Source organism: Grammomys surdaster, unplaced genomic scaffold (assembly GCF_004785775.1).
Source record: "Grammomys surdaster isolate TR1022 unplaced genomic scaffold, NIH_TR_1.0 126109, whole genome shotgun sequence".
In the NCBI taxonomy this organism is placed as follows: Eukaryota; Metazoa; Chordata; class Mammalia; order Rodentia; family Muridae; genus Grammomys; species Grammomys surdaster.
This window is the reverse complement of record NW_021620917.1, coordinates 4,174,118-4,186,464: the sequence shown is the minus strand read 5'-3', so window position 1 is coordinate 4,186,464 and position 12,347 is coordinate 4,174,118.

The following is a 12,347-nucleotide window of genomic DNA, read 5'->3' as shown; positions in this document are numbered from 1 at the left end:
TCCTCTCTCTCTCTCTCTCTTTTTCTCCCTCCTCCCTTCTCCCTCCCTCCCTCTTGTCTGTCTGTCTGTCTGTCTGTTTGTCTGTCTGTCTGTCTTTCTTATTTTTGCAGCTGAGGTCAGTTCTCAAGTTCACTGTGTAGCCCTAGCACTCTTCTTCACAGTCTTCCTTCCTGACTCAGCCTCCTGAGTGCTGGGATTACAGATGTCTAGCATTTCACTAGCCAGTTGTTGTTCCTGCTATTTTTTTTTAAATCATAAAATGTCACTTTTTCCATATCAGAGGCTCGTGAAACGATGCCCTCCTTGAAACGCATGTGCAGACTTTGCACTGTTCCCATTCTGTGTCTGATTCAACTTAAGTACATCAAAGCAAGAGTTTCCCTAGCGTGTATGAAGCCCTAGGCACGAACCCAGCTCTGTGTGCAGCAGGCGTAGTGTGGATCGTGTATGAAGCCCTAGGCACGAACCCAGCTCTGTGTGCAGCAGGCGTAGTGTGGATATTCCTAGCTCTAGTACTCAGGAGGTGGGGCAGGAGTACTGCACATGGAGGCTAGCCTATGCTACAGACTGACATTCTTTGAAACAGTGGGTAGCCCACCACCACGGGTATGAAGCTAGATGTATTTGGAAAAATGAGAACTCAGAAAGGGCTAAGGGAATTGGTATGGCAGGTGTCATTTCCCAGTCATTTAACTGCTAAGCCATCTCTCCAGACCCTCTGAAATACATGTATGAGGTATGCATGGCCTGTGTGTGCAGATGCCCATGGAGGCTGGAGGAGGGTGTTGGAGCCTCTGGAACTGCAGTCACAGGTTGTGAGTCACCTGACACGGTGCTGGGAACCGAAGTCCGGTCCTCTGCAATAAAAGCAAGTCCTCTTACCTGTCAACCATTTAAAATAAAAAGAAGTAAAGAATTGGGCTTTCGAGGGATAGGCTGCTTCATCTAGAGGAAGATAGGGCGCACTCTCCACTCGGAATAGGTACCCGGCTCCCGTGAGGTGAATGTATGAGGCGCAGTTTATCTCTGGGTAGACCGAGAGAGAGCAATCATTTAGAGGATACCACAGCTGCTTGGGAAGGGAGGCGCCGAGACAGTTGTGATCCATCGACGAGGGCTGCTTGATCTGCTCCCCGAGGTACAGTTTCCCTAAATCTATTAGACTTTTACAGTCCTCCAGGATCTGCAGCCTGGAGATCCATCACCCTGTATTAACTTGACAACGTAATGGACTGATATCTTTCATTTTCACAGGAAGCACCGGCTTTGACCTTGAGAGTCCCAACCAGACTTTCTCATGCTCAGCCCGTCCTGATGAAGAGGAGCTCCCCTTAAGAAACGTGCCTCGGCAGGATTTAAGTCTGTAAAAGCTTGAGCTTCAACTGTGCTAGAAGACATTGGGAGACAGGGTTTGTGGGCAGCTTTGTCTAGAACTGCCCACATGTGCCTAAGGGCCAGGGAAGTTGAAACATGAGTTGTACTAGAAACATGGATTGTAAAGTTCTTTAAGTTTTTAAATTACACTTATTTATTTATTCTAGTGCATGTGTGCATGTGTGTGTGTGTGTGCCTGTGTATGTGTGTCTGTGTGTGGCCTCACATGCCATGGTGCACATGTGACAAGCAGAAGCCAGCTTGGGGAGTTGGTTCTTTGCTTCTATTCCACCGTTTGGAACTCAGATCATCAGGCTTGGTGGCACGATGCCTTTACCCACCGAGCCATCTCTCCAGTTCCAGCACTGTGCATTGCATATATTGTCTTTATTCCCCACGGGGTAGAGGCTGTCATTCTGTTAGAGATGATGAAGCTGATGTTCAGAGAATATAAACAACTCACCCAAGGTCACTAAACATCTCACCCAAGGTCACTCAGCTAGTACATGGCACAAGTTGGGTTTAGAGTCTTGAGTCTTACCTGTGTCTGTCTATCTCTCTGCCTGTGCATATCCGTGTGTGTGCACAATATACAAATGTGTGTGAATGAAGGTCAGAGGTCAAACATCTTCCTCAGTCACTACCCATTTTGCCCATTTTTTACTTAGATACTTGCATACTTGCTACTTGGCTGGACTGGCTGGTGAGTGACCCTCAGTGAGCCACTGTTTGCACACTGTGGTTATAGGTGAGTGCCCCCACACTCAGCCTGTATGTAGGTTTTAGGGATTTGAACTCAGGTCCTCATGTTTGCATGGCACATGCTTTACCCACTGAGCCAACTTCCCGGCTCACCCCCCACCCAATCGCCCTTGCTTTATAGGTTTGGAGAAGTTAGATAAAAAGTTAGATAAGAAGTTAGCTAAGGTCACTCAACTAGGATTTGGCAGAGCCTGGGCTCATGGTCAGCCTTTAGCCATGCTATATTGGCTTTCTTCAAATTTGCTCAACATACAATATGCACTAGTAAGAAATATATAATAAAATAAAAAACACAATAAATTTAAATGCTGCTCATGAGACTAGGAAGTCAGCTTGGCTGTTCTCATCTTGTCCGCCATCCGCTCTGTGACCTGCTGGTCTCCTCTTCACAAGTAAGAGCCTTTTGGCTGAGTGCTTTCTTCCCGGGGCTATTCTTAGAGCACTCAGGTTTCCTGGTGGGGGGTGGGCAATGTGGCAGGCTTTCTTTCCTCCAGGGCTACACCATAGGCCTCTAGAAAATAAAAATTAGAAGGGCTGAAATGCTCCCTCAGACAAACAGATGGAGAAGGTGGTCCTTCAAGCAAAACAGCCGCCATCTTCATCAGAATCAGCTGCACTGGTCTCAGAGCCCGTTTGCTGTTGAGCTTGCTGACTGTTGACACCTCCCCCCAAACCCCACATAGAGAAGGGTGTGGGACCTCACCTGAGATTCCAGCTGCTCCTCAAAGTCATTTGTATGCCATTCTGCCCTGATCAAAAGTGGATTTGTGGCTTTGGGAGGTGCTAGAACAGAGACACTGGGAGGTTCACTTTGGGGGTGGGGGTGGCTAGGGAAGCCATTATCCTTGCTTAGTGAGAACATTCTGTGTGTGTACTTCAAGGCTACTCGAATTCCTGCCTTCGGGATCCCCTCTGTAAATAAGCCCAAGAAACCTATCAGCCCCCAGGGAAACTCTGCTGTCATTGCTCTTTGGTTTGCCATTGGGAACTTATAAGAAGGGTGTAGAAGTTACACGGCAGGAATTCTTCAGGCAATGCTTTCAAGTAGCTGTTTTCATTTAGGAGACAACCTTGAGTGTCTCTAGTCCGTTTGGTCAGTTTCCTAGGAAACATCTGGAAGGGCACCTTGGCAGGGTTGAACTGGTAGCCCCAGAGACCAAACACCAAGGTGAAAAGTCACTGAAGCCAGCCGGTGACAGGCTCAGACTGAATGAAAAGATGGAAGAGCCATAGTGGGCTCTCTGGCTTCGTCTCCTCTACAAGCCATAAAGACTTTTAATTATTGAAGAATGATTCTTGCATCTGGCCAATGTATCAGCCTCTGGCAAGAATAAAGAGTCCACCGGCCATGAATCCTGTCTGATTACTAATAAGAATGACATTAGGTGACACCATTGCTGAGCAATGCCCTCAGCTGGGCTCCAGCCAAAGCAGACCTTCACGGGCACGTCATGAGGCACGCCACAGAACACACTATGTTCTAGCAGCAAAGGCTTTCAAGGTGGCTCTCAGTGGGGGTGTGTGCTTTTTAAGGATAGATGCCCAGGATTACAGCAGGATGACATGTGATAAGGATAGCATCTAGAATGTTTCCAAGTATCCTGACTGTCTTAGGGTTTCATTGCTGTGAATAGATACCATGACCATAGCAACACTTAGAAAGGACAACATTGAACTGGGGCTGGATTACAGCTTCAGAGATTAGGTCCATTATCATCATAACAGGAAGCATGGCAGCCTGCAGACAGACATGGTGCTGGAAGAGATGAGAGTTCTACATCTTGATCCGAAGGCAGCTGGGAAGAGACTCTCTTCTGTAGACTCTCTTCTCCTCTAGGAGGAGGATCTCGTTCACACTGGGCCGAGCTTGAGCACTAGGAGCCTCAAAGCCCGCCTACACAATGACACACTTCCTCCAACAAGGCCACACCTATTCCAACAGGGCCATACCTCCTAATTGTGCCACTTCCCATGGGCCAAACATAGTCAAACCACCACACTGACCTTCCAGGAGAACTCTCACTCCTTCCATCCCACCACTTGCTCCTTGTCGGTTATCTGCCGACCCTGGTATCCTACATGAGTGACTCCAGGCCAGGATGCCTGAGTTCAGATCCCAACAGAATGGCCTGCCAACATGTGGCGTACCCATATAACCAAACACTGTTCATGTATAAGATGAAATGGGGGTTTCCTGGATGCTACAACATGACGGAACCCCAACAACATGTCATAGAGGAAGCCAGACACAGAGCCACAGACTGTGTGGCTGATGTGATGGTTGTCAACTTGACAGGATGGAGAATCGCTGAGGAGGCACACTTCTGAGCATTATGTGAAGGGATTATCTAGGCTAGGTTAATTGTGGTAGGAAAGCCCACCCTAGCTGTGAGTCACACTATGCTTTGGGCTGTGGTCCTGAACTGAGTAAAAGAAAGAAAGTGAGGTGAACATGGCATTCATCACCCTCTGCTTCCTGACAGTGGACACAGAGTGGGCTGCCTCATGCCCCGGTTGCCACACCTCCAGTGCTGTGGACTGTATCTCTTTCAACTATAAGCTGAATTTAACCCTTTTTCTTTCATTTGCTTCTTTAAAAAAATATTTGAAAAACATATTTGTTTGTTTAATGTATATGCTCCTGTGAGAGTTTGTTTACGTTCACCACATGCTCACAAGTGCCTTGGAGGCCAGAAGAGAGAGAGCATAGGAACCCCTGAAGTTGGAGTTATAGGTTGTTCTGGACCACCATGTGAGTGCTGGGGATTGAACCTGGATCCTCTGCAGAAGTAGTGAGCTCTCTCCACTGAGCATCTCTCCAGGTCTGTAACTTTCTTCTTGTCAGGCATTTCTGCCTCAGCAACAAGGAAAGTAATGGAGAGAGATCCTCTTATATGAAATGTCCAAAATCCGAAAATTAATAGAGAAACAAAAAAACAGGTTGATTGTAAATCATGGAGAGTGCTCGCTTAGCATGCACAAAGCTGTGGGTTTGAAACACAGCACTACAAATGGGTTTTTTAAAAGTAGATTGGTGCTTGGCAGGGTCAATAAAGAGAACCGTGCAGGGATGCTCCTTAGGGGTGGTAGCCAGAGGTAAAGGGGATGTCTGTATGACACTGTGTGTGGGCTGAATGCCATTGAATTGTCTACTTCAAAATGGTGACTTGGGGGTGACTGAGATGGCTCAGCAGGTCAGGGCAAATGTCACTGTGTCCGATAACCTACGTTAGATCCTTGGGACCCACATGAAGGAAGGTCCAACTCCTTCAAGTCGTTCTCTGACTTCCACACACGCACCAGGGCACAGGTGTGCCTAACCACATGGATATGTACTAACAGTGTGAATACATAAATGTACTTTAAAATAAAGTAGTAATTTAGAGGAAGTCTAGAGAAACAGTTCAGAGGACCTGAGTTCAGTTCCCAGAACCCACATTTTTTTAAAAAGGCATGTTGTTATACTTGTAGTCCAATAGCCGGGAGGTAGCGATAAGGTCATCTCTGGGACTCCCTAGCCAGCCAGCCTAGCCTGCTTGGTGAGTTCCAGGCAAATGAAAGGCCTTGTCTCAAACATAAAATGAATGGCATTCCTAAGGACCAACATTCATGGTTGGCCCCTAGCCTTCATGTGCATGTGCACATGCCTGTGAAGGAAACCACCACTAATTCAGGAAGTCATCACCAGTGCAGGAAGTCACTACCAGTACAGGAAGTTATCAGTAGTGCAGGAAACCATCATCAGTGCAGGAAATCATCACCAATGCCGGAAGTCATCGCCAGTGCAGGAAGTCATCACCAGTGCAGGGAGTCATCACCAGTGCAGGAAGTCATCACCAGCGCAGGAAGTCATCACCAGTGCAGGAAGTTTCCAGTGCAGGAAGTTACCTCCAGGGCAGGAAGTTACCACCAGTACAGGAAGTCATCACCAGTGCAAGAAGCCATCATCAGAGCAGGAAGTCACCAGTTTAGGAAACCAACACCAGTACAGGAAGTCACCACCAGTGCAGGAACCCAGCACCGGTACAGGAACCCAGCACCGGTACAGGAAGCCAGCACCGGTACAGGAACCCAGCACCGGTACAGGAAGCCAGCACCGGTACAGGAAGCCAGCACCAGTGCAGGAAGCCGTCACTTACCAGAAAGCTTATCACCTCTGCAACCACTTAGATGTGTACAGAAGCCTCATGAGCTTCCGTGGAGCCCTGTTAACTCTGCAGGAGCCCCGGTCCCTCCACAGAAAGCCTCTCACCTATGCACGACCCTCTGGGCTGTGAATGAACACAGTACCTCTGCAGGAACCGCTTTTCTCCATAGGGACCTCCATCACTACTTCACTTTTTCCACCATGAAATGTACAAAGTGTTGACATTGTTGGCGCGTTTGTATATGTGTTCATGAGTGTTCATGTTCAGGTGCATGATCCTGCATGTGGAGGTTAAAGGTCAATCTTGGGTGTCTTCCTTGGTCATTATTTGCCTGGGTTGGGGTCTCACAATGAACCTTGAACTTCACAGTTCTTCTAGGCTGACTGTCTAGGAAGCCTCATGGTTCTTCCTGTCTCCACCTGTCCAGTGCTGTGACTCCAAGTGTACCCTACAGCATCTGGCTTTTCATGTGAGTTCAAACAAACTCAGGGCCTCATGCTTGTGTGGCAAGCGCTTTCTCAACTGAGCCATCCTGATATTGAGTGTTGTTATTCTTGTTCTTGTTTCAAGACAAGATCTTTCTATATAGCCATACTATCCTGGAACTCCCTCTGTAGACCAGGCTGGCCTTGAACTCACAGAGATTTGCCTGCCTATGCCTCCCGAATGTTGGGACTAAGGGCTTGTGCCACCAGTGTCTGGTTTATATTGATAATTTTTAACTTCCATATTTGCAATCTTTTGACTACCCTCCTGGCTGTTCTTCAGCATGGCAATGTCCTATCCCATGTATTGAGAGATAAAGACAATCTCAGAGCCCACTAGGGTCTCTATTTGGAGGAGACAAAGAGCAGGAATTATATTTAAGAATGAATGGTGGAATGAAGAAAGTGAGATGAGTAGCTCCCATAAGGACGTGGCTTTGCAGAGAGATGTGTGGACAGTGGGTTCACAGGGCAGCCCTCTGTGTGGGAAGGCCGTCTCCAAGAAATGGCTAGTAAAGATGCTCCTTGCAATTCAGCATTTGGGACATGGGTTTCCCATGTCTATAGTGTTGAATGTTAGAGGCTGAGTGTCCCTCTTAAAAATTGGCCAGGGCATAGTTCATGTTAACAGGGTGCTTGCTCAGCATGCACCAACCCCTGGGTTCAATCCTCAGCACCACGTGAGCTAGATATGATGGTGGCTTATAGATGTGATCTCAGCACAGGGGAGGTAGAGTCAGGAGGATCAGGAATTCAAGGTCATCCTTGGCTACATATAGATATGTAGGATATCCTAGGATACATGTCTCAAAAAGAAGAGGAGGAAGAGGAGGAGGAAGAGGAAGAGATCAAAAACAAGAAGAGAAAGAAAGATATGTAGATAGACAGACAGATAAAAAGAAATGAGAAGGAGATTTAAAAAAGAGAGGGAAAAAAAGCATGGAGCCTTCTTTGTGTTGCTACAAGGTCTAAGGCAGGGGAAAGAAGAGATGAGACAGTTGGGACTTGTGGGGGTCACATCAGAAAATCTCAGGGCCAGAGAGACAGCTCAGAAGTTAAGATCACTGCTCATTCTGAGTACTTGAGTTTGCTTATCACACCCACACTGGGAAGCTCACACCCACCTGTGCCTGTAGCTCCAAGGAGATCCAATGCCTTTGGCCTCCTTAGTCAGACAGACAGACAGACAGACACACACACACACACACACACACGCACACACACACTCACTTTTACATCAAATAAATATTAAGAAAAAACAAAGTTGCTTGTTCTATGGAACTGAGCACCAAGGGATGCTGACCTATGCATGCATGCACTGGGATAGACCTGAGAGCTCACTCTGCAATGGAAGCCTTTCATTGGCCCTTACTGAGCTAGACACGCTCTTCCCCATGTGCTTCAGACTGTGTCCCTCTAGTACAGCTTCTCTCCTTCTGTCCATCCTGTTTGCAGCCCACAGCCCATGAATGATCAACAGAAAATCGTGGTCTATTTCTATCAAAGTGTCTATTTCTTCATCCACGGAAGGGGCAAGGTGGACATGTGGGTGGACAGGAGAGAAACAGACACGGTACAACTCAAACTCGTTCTCTATGCTGGTCAAGACCAGAAGCTTAAAATCAGAAACAAAATGCCAAGGAATAAAGAAATAAAAGAATAGGAAATGCACATTATAAATGTGCTCTCTCTCCTGTTATCTTTACAATAGCCATGACATAGACATTTCTTTTTATCCCCCCTCTTTTAAAAACTGATGTAGAAACAGCCTAGAGGGGAGAAATGATTTGTTCCAAATCTGATAGTTGGGAAGCAGCTTGGAAGCTTGAGTCTAGGCTCTCAAACTGCTGGGAAGGCTCCTTGTGAATCTTGGTGAAGACAGGCACACTAAGCACTGTCATGAGCTTATCCTGGCGCCGGGCATATGGTCCACTTGGTAGCGTGCTTGCCTGGGATGCATGAAGTCCTGGGTCTGGTCCCCGGCACTGCATAAGACTGAGCTTGGCAGTCACCAGTAACCACGTGGTAGATAGAGACAGAAAACCCTATGATCAAAGTCATCCTTGGCTACTTTTGGATGTACAGGAAGCTTGCGCTACATGAGGCACTACCTCTGGAGAATTTTTAAATAATCTTTCTTTTTTAATGTTAAGTTGGGTCAAGCGAGATAGGTCAGTAGGGAAAGGTGCTTGCTTCCATACCTGAGGACCTGAGCTCAGTTCAAGGAATCCGAATGGTGGAAGAGGAAAACCAACTCTTAGAAGTTGTTCTCTGACCTTCACACACACACACACACACACATCCACACATGTGTGTACATGCACACACATGCACGTGCATACAGTAAATAAATGTATACAATAAAAGTTTTAAAAAGATAAGGTAAGACTAGAATCCCACCACTTTCCAGGTAGAGGCAGGAGGACCAGGAGTTCAAGGCCAGACTTGGCTACATAAAGACTATGGGGATAGCCTGGGTGACGATGATAAATGACGTAACACCACTCAGAGAGACACGGAGGTACAGCATTTCCAACCTTCGCTTCTTTTCTCACGGTTGGAAACAGCCCAGAGCATATCCTATCAGGAAGAGGGTAACCCTGTGCACAGTCTCTGTTTCTACATTGTAGCTGTTTTGAACAGTATCCATGGAGGCAAGCTGAGGATGTGCTATTGTTGCTACTGCTGCTGTTGTTACTGAATAAACTGTTCCAGGTTTAATTACAGTGTCAACTCTAGGAGCTTGGAGAACTCATCCCTAGAGACATGAGTCTCTCATGAGTTTCTCATTTATCCTGCTTCCTTATAAATTTAGTGTGTGCCCTGTCTTCTCTGGAGAAGAATAAGAATTTAACAGTACTCAAGAGGCAGAGGCAGGCAGATCTCTTGTGAGTTTGAGGCCAGCCTGGTCTACAGACTGAGCTCCAGGATAGCTAGGGCTACACAGAGATGCCCTGTCTGGATGCCTTGTCTCAAAAACCAAAAGAGAAATAACAACAGAAAACTTACGGTGAAGGGCCAGATGGTTGTCTTAGCTGGGGGTTCTATTGCTGTGATAAAGCAACGGGACCGAAAGTAAGTTAGAGAGGAAAGGGTTTGTTTTGCTTACACTTCCACATTGTACGTCATCGTCAGAGGAAGTTGGGGCAGAAACGCAGGGCAGGCACCTGGAGCAGAAACCATGGAGAACTGCTGATTACTGGCTTGTTCAGTCTGCTTTTTATACCATCCAGGACCACAGGCCCAGGGGTGACACCAAGCTCAGTGGGCTGGGCCCTCACACTTCAATCATTAATCAAGAAAATGCCCCCGCAGGCTTGCTCACAAGACATCTAATGGGGGTATTACTCAATTGAGGGTCTTTCTTCTCAAATGTCTCTAATTTGTGTCAAGTTGACAAGACTAAGCAGAACAATTGGGTTATACAGATGACACTCCTCTCCGCAAAGAGGCACATGTGCGCCCACCCTCAACCTCATAGCCTAGTCTACTTATTCAAGTAAATAAACATCTCTCATCCCTGTAGAGAGGCAAAGAACCACACTGAATCAGATGGCACGCTCGCAGGATTGTCCCTGAGGGGCTTCCAGGTCCAGATAACATCCAGTGTGACATCTCAAAGTATAAACAGGATTATAGGGGAAACATCTGTGCTCTGCAAAGCTGTTCTAACTCAGCACAAACAAGCCGTGCACACGCCCAATGCTTAGTGACTTTTGCAAAGATGTCTGGTGACCATCTGGGCTGGACATTGATTACAAGAGGCCCAGACATTCCGGAGACTGAGTCCTCTGGGTGGCAGGAAGACATATGTACAGTTTCATAATGTCAGTGTGACTTGGCGATCATCCTGGACTTCTTTCTTTCCTTCCTTCCTCCTTTCTTTCTTTCTTCCTTCCTTTCTTTCTTTTCTTCTAAAGTTAGTGAGTTGGTTGTCATGATGCCTGCCTCCTGGGAGGATGTCTCAGGCTGTAGATCAACTCCAAATACACACCTCTGCTTTATTCAAAGGCCTTGGAACCCATACAGGGCTCTGAACTTCAAAGTTGGCCAGGATTTGATCCTCAAAGGAGAAGAGGCTATCCCATCAAGATGCGCATAGGCCTAAGCATTTGTTTTTTTCACTTTTTTTTTTTTTTGGTAGTCTAGAAAAAAAATTTCATGGGGGTGGGGAGGGGGCTTAATTAGCAGCAAGTGAAAGAAGTTTCAGAACATATGGCTTTGGAGTTTGGCTAAGACTGAAGGCCGACTGATTACCTTATTGTTACTCTTTATGTGAAAACCATAGAAAGCCCCGCGGTGGGTCCCTTTCTCGAGGACACCAAAGGTGTGGAGTATTTGGAAAGGAAAGCATCACAGTGGATTCCTCCTGATCAGAGGCACCGTGCGAGCCACACAGCTGCACAAACATTTTGGTCATATATGGACATTAAAGGACAAACGTACAGCTGACTTCACAATGGCTTTGCTCTTCTTGTTCTTCACACTCACATCTAAGCAGAGAAACAGCGCTCGTCTTTGTTTGGAAAACACTTTGATGCTTAGAGAGTAATTCACTCCTCTCACTCCTCATTCGCTCTTGTCCTTCGGCAACTGTGTCCTGCCTGCTACTGAACTAATGTTTGAAAGCGGTGTTTGCCTGTGTTTATGCTTCCGTGATTCAGAGTGGATGTGGTGGCTAAGGAAGATGCAATTTTCAGACGACCTGTTCGCTGAGAGCCAAGGAAAACATGTTTTTAGACTCTTGCTAACGTTCGCTTTGAATCTCGTGGGGTGTGTGTGTGTGTGTGTGTGTGTGTGTGTGTGTGTGTTCATGTAAGTGCATGTGGGGTGGATGCATGAGCACACATGCACAAATGCACACGGAGGACAGAGGACACTCTTGCTTGTCATTGTCAGTCATCTTATCTTTTGAGACAGAGAGGTCTCTCCCTTACTGGCTTGGAACTTGCTATATTAGGCTAGGCTACCTGGTTAGTAAACCCCCAAGATTAGTGTCTCCCCATTGCTGGGATTACAGACGTGCACTAGCACGCCTGCATTTTCTCTAGTGTGTACTGTGTAGATCCAGCTCGGGTCATCGTGCTCGCAAGGCAAGCATTTCACAGACTGATGTGTCTTCCCAGCCTTTGTTCTGTCCCTTTATCACCTCTCTTTCCTTCCTGATGTGGTTTTCTCCTCCATAACAGTGCTGTTGGGGACTTGAAGGGTCTTGCAGGTAACCCAAGGTTGAGGCGTGCCTGCCAACCAGCCAACCAATTGGTAAACAGCACCAGCTGCTAAAGTATGTCTGGAATTATCCAGTCCTGAAGAAATTTTCTGAGTTGGACAGAATACATCACATCTCTAAAATACTGGCCATGTTTATTATCTCAGCTAACCAGGAGACTGAGGCAGGGGGATTAAAACATCAACTTCTACTTGGACAACAGAATAAGTTTAAGGTCAGCCTGTGCAACATAGTAATACTATTTACCAAAATTAATAGTAAAGAAGTAAATTAAAGAAGGTTGGAGGTGTAGTTCAGTGTTGAGCCCCTGCCTAGAATCCCCCAGTGAGGGGCTGGGGTGTGGCTCAG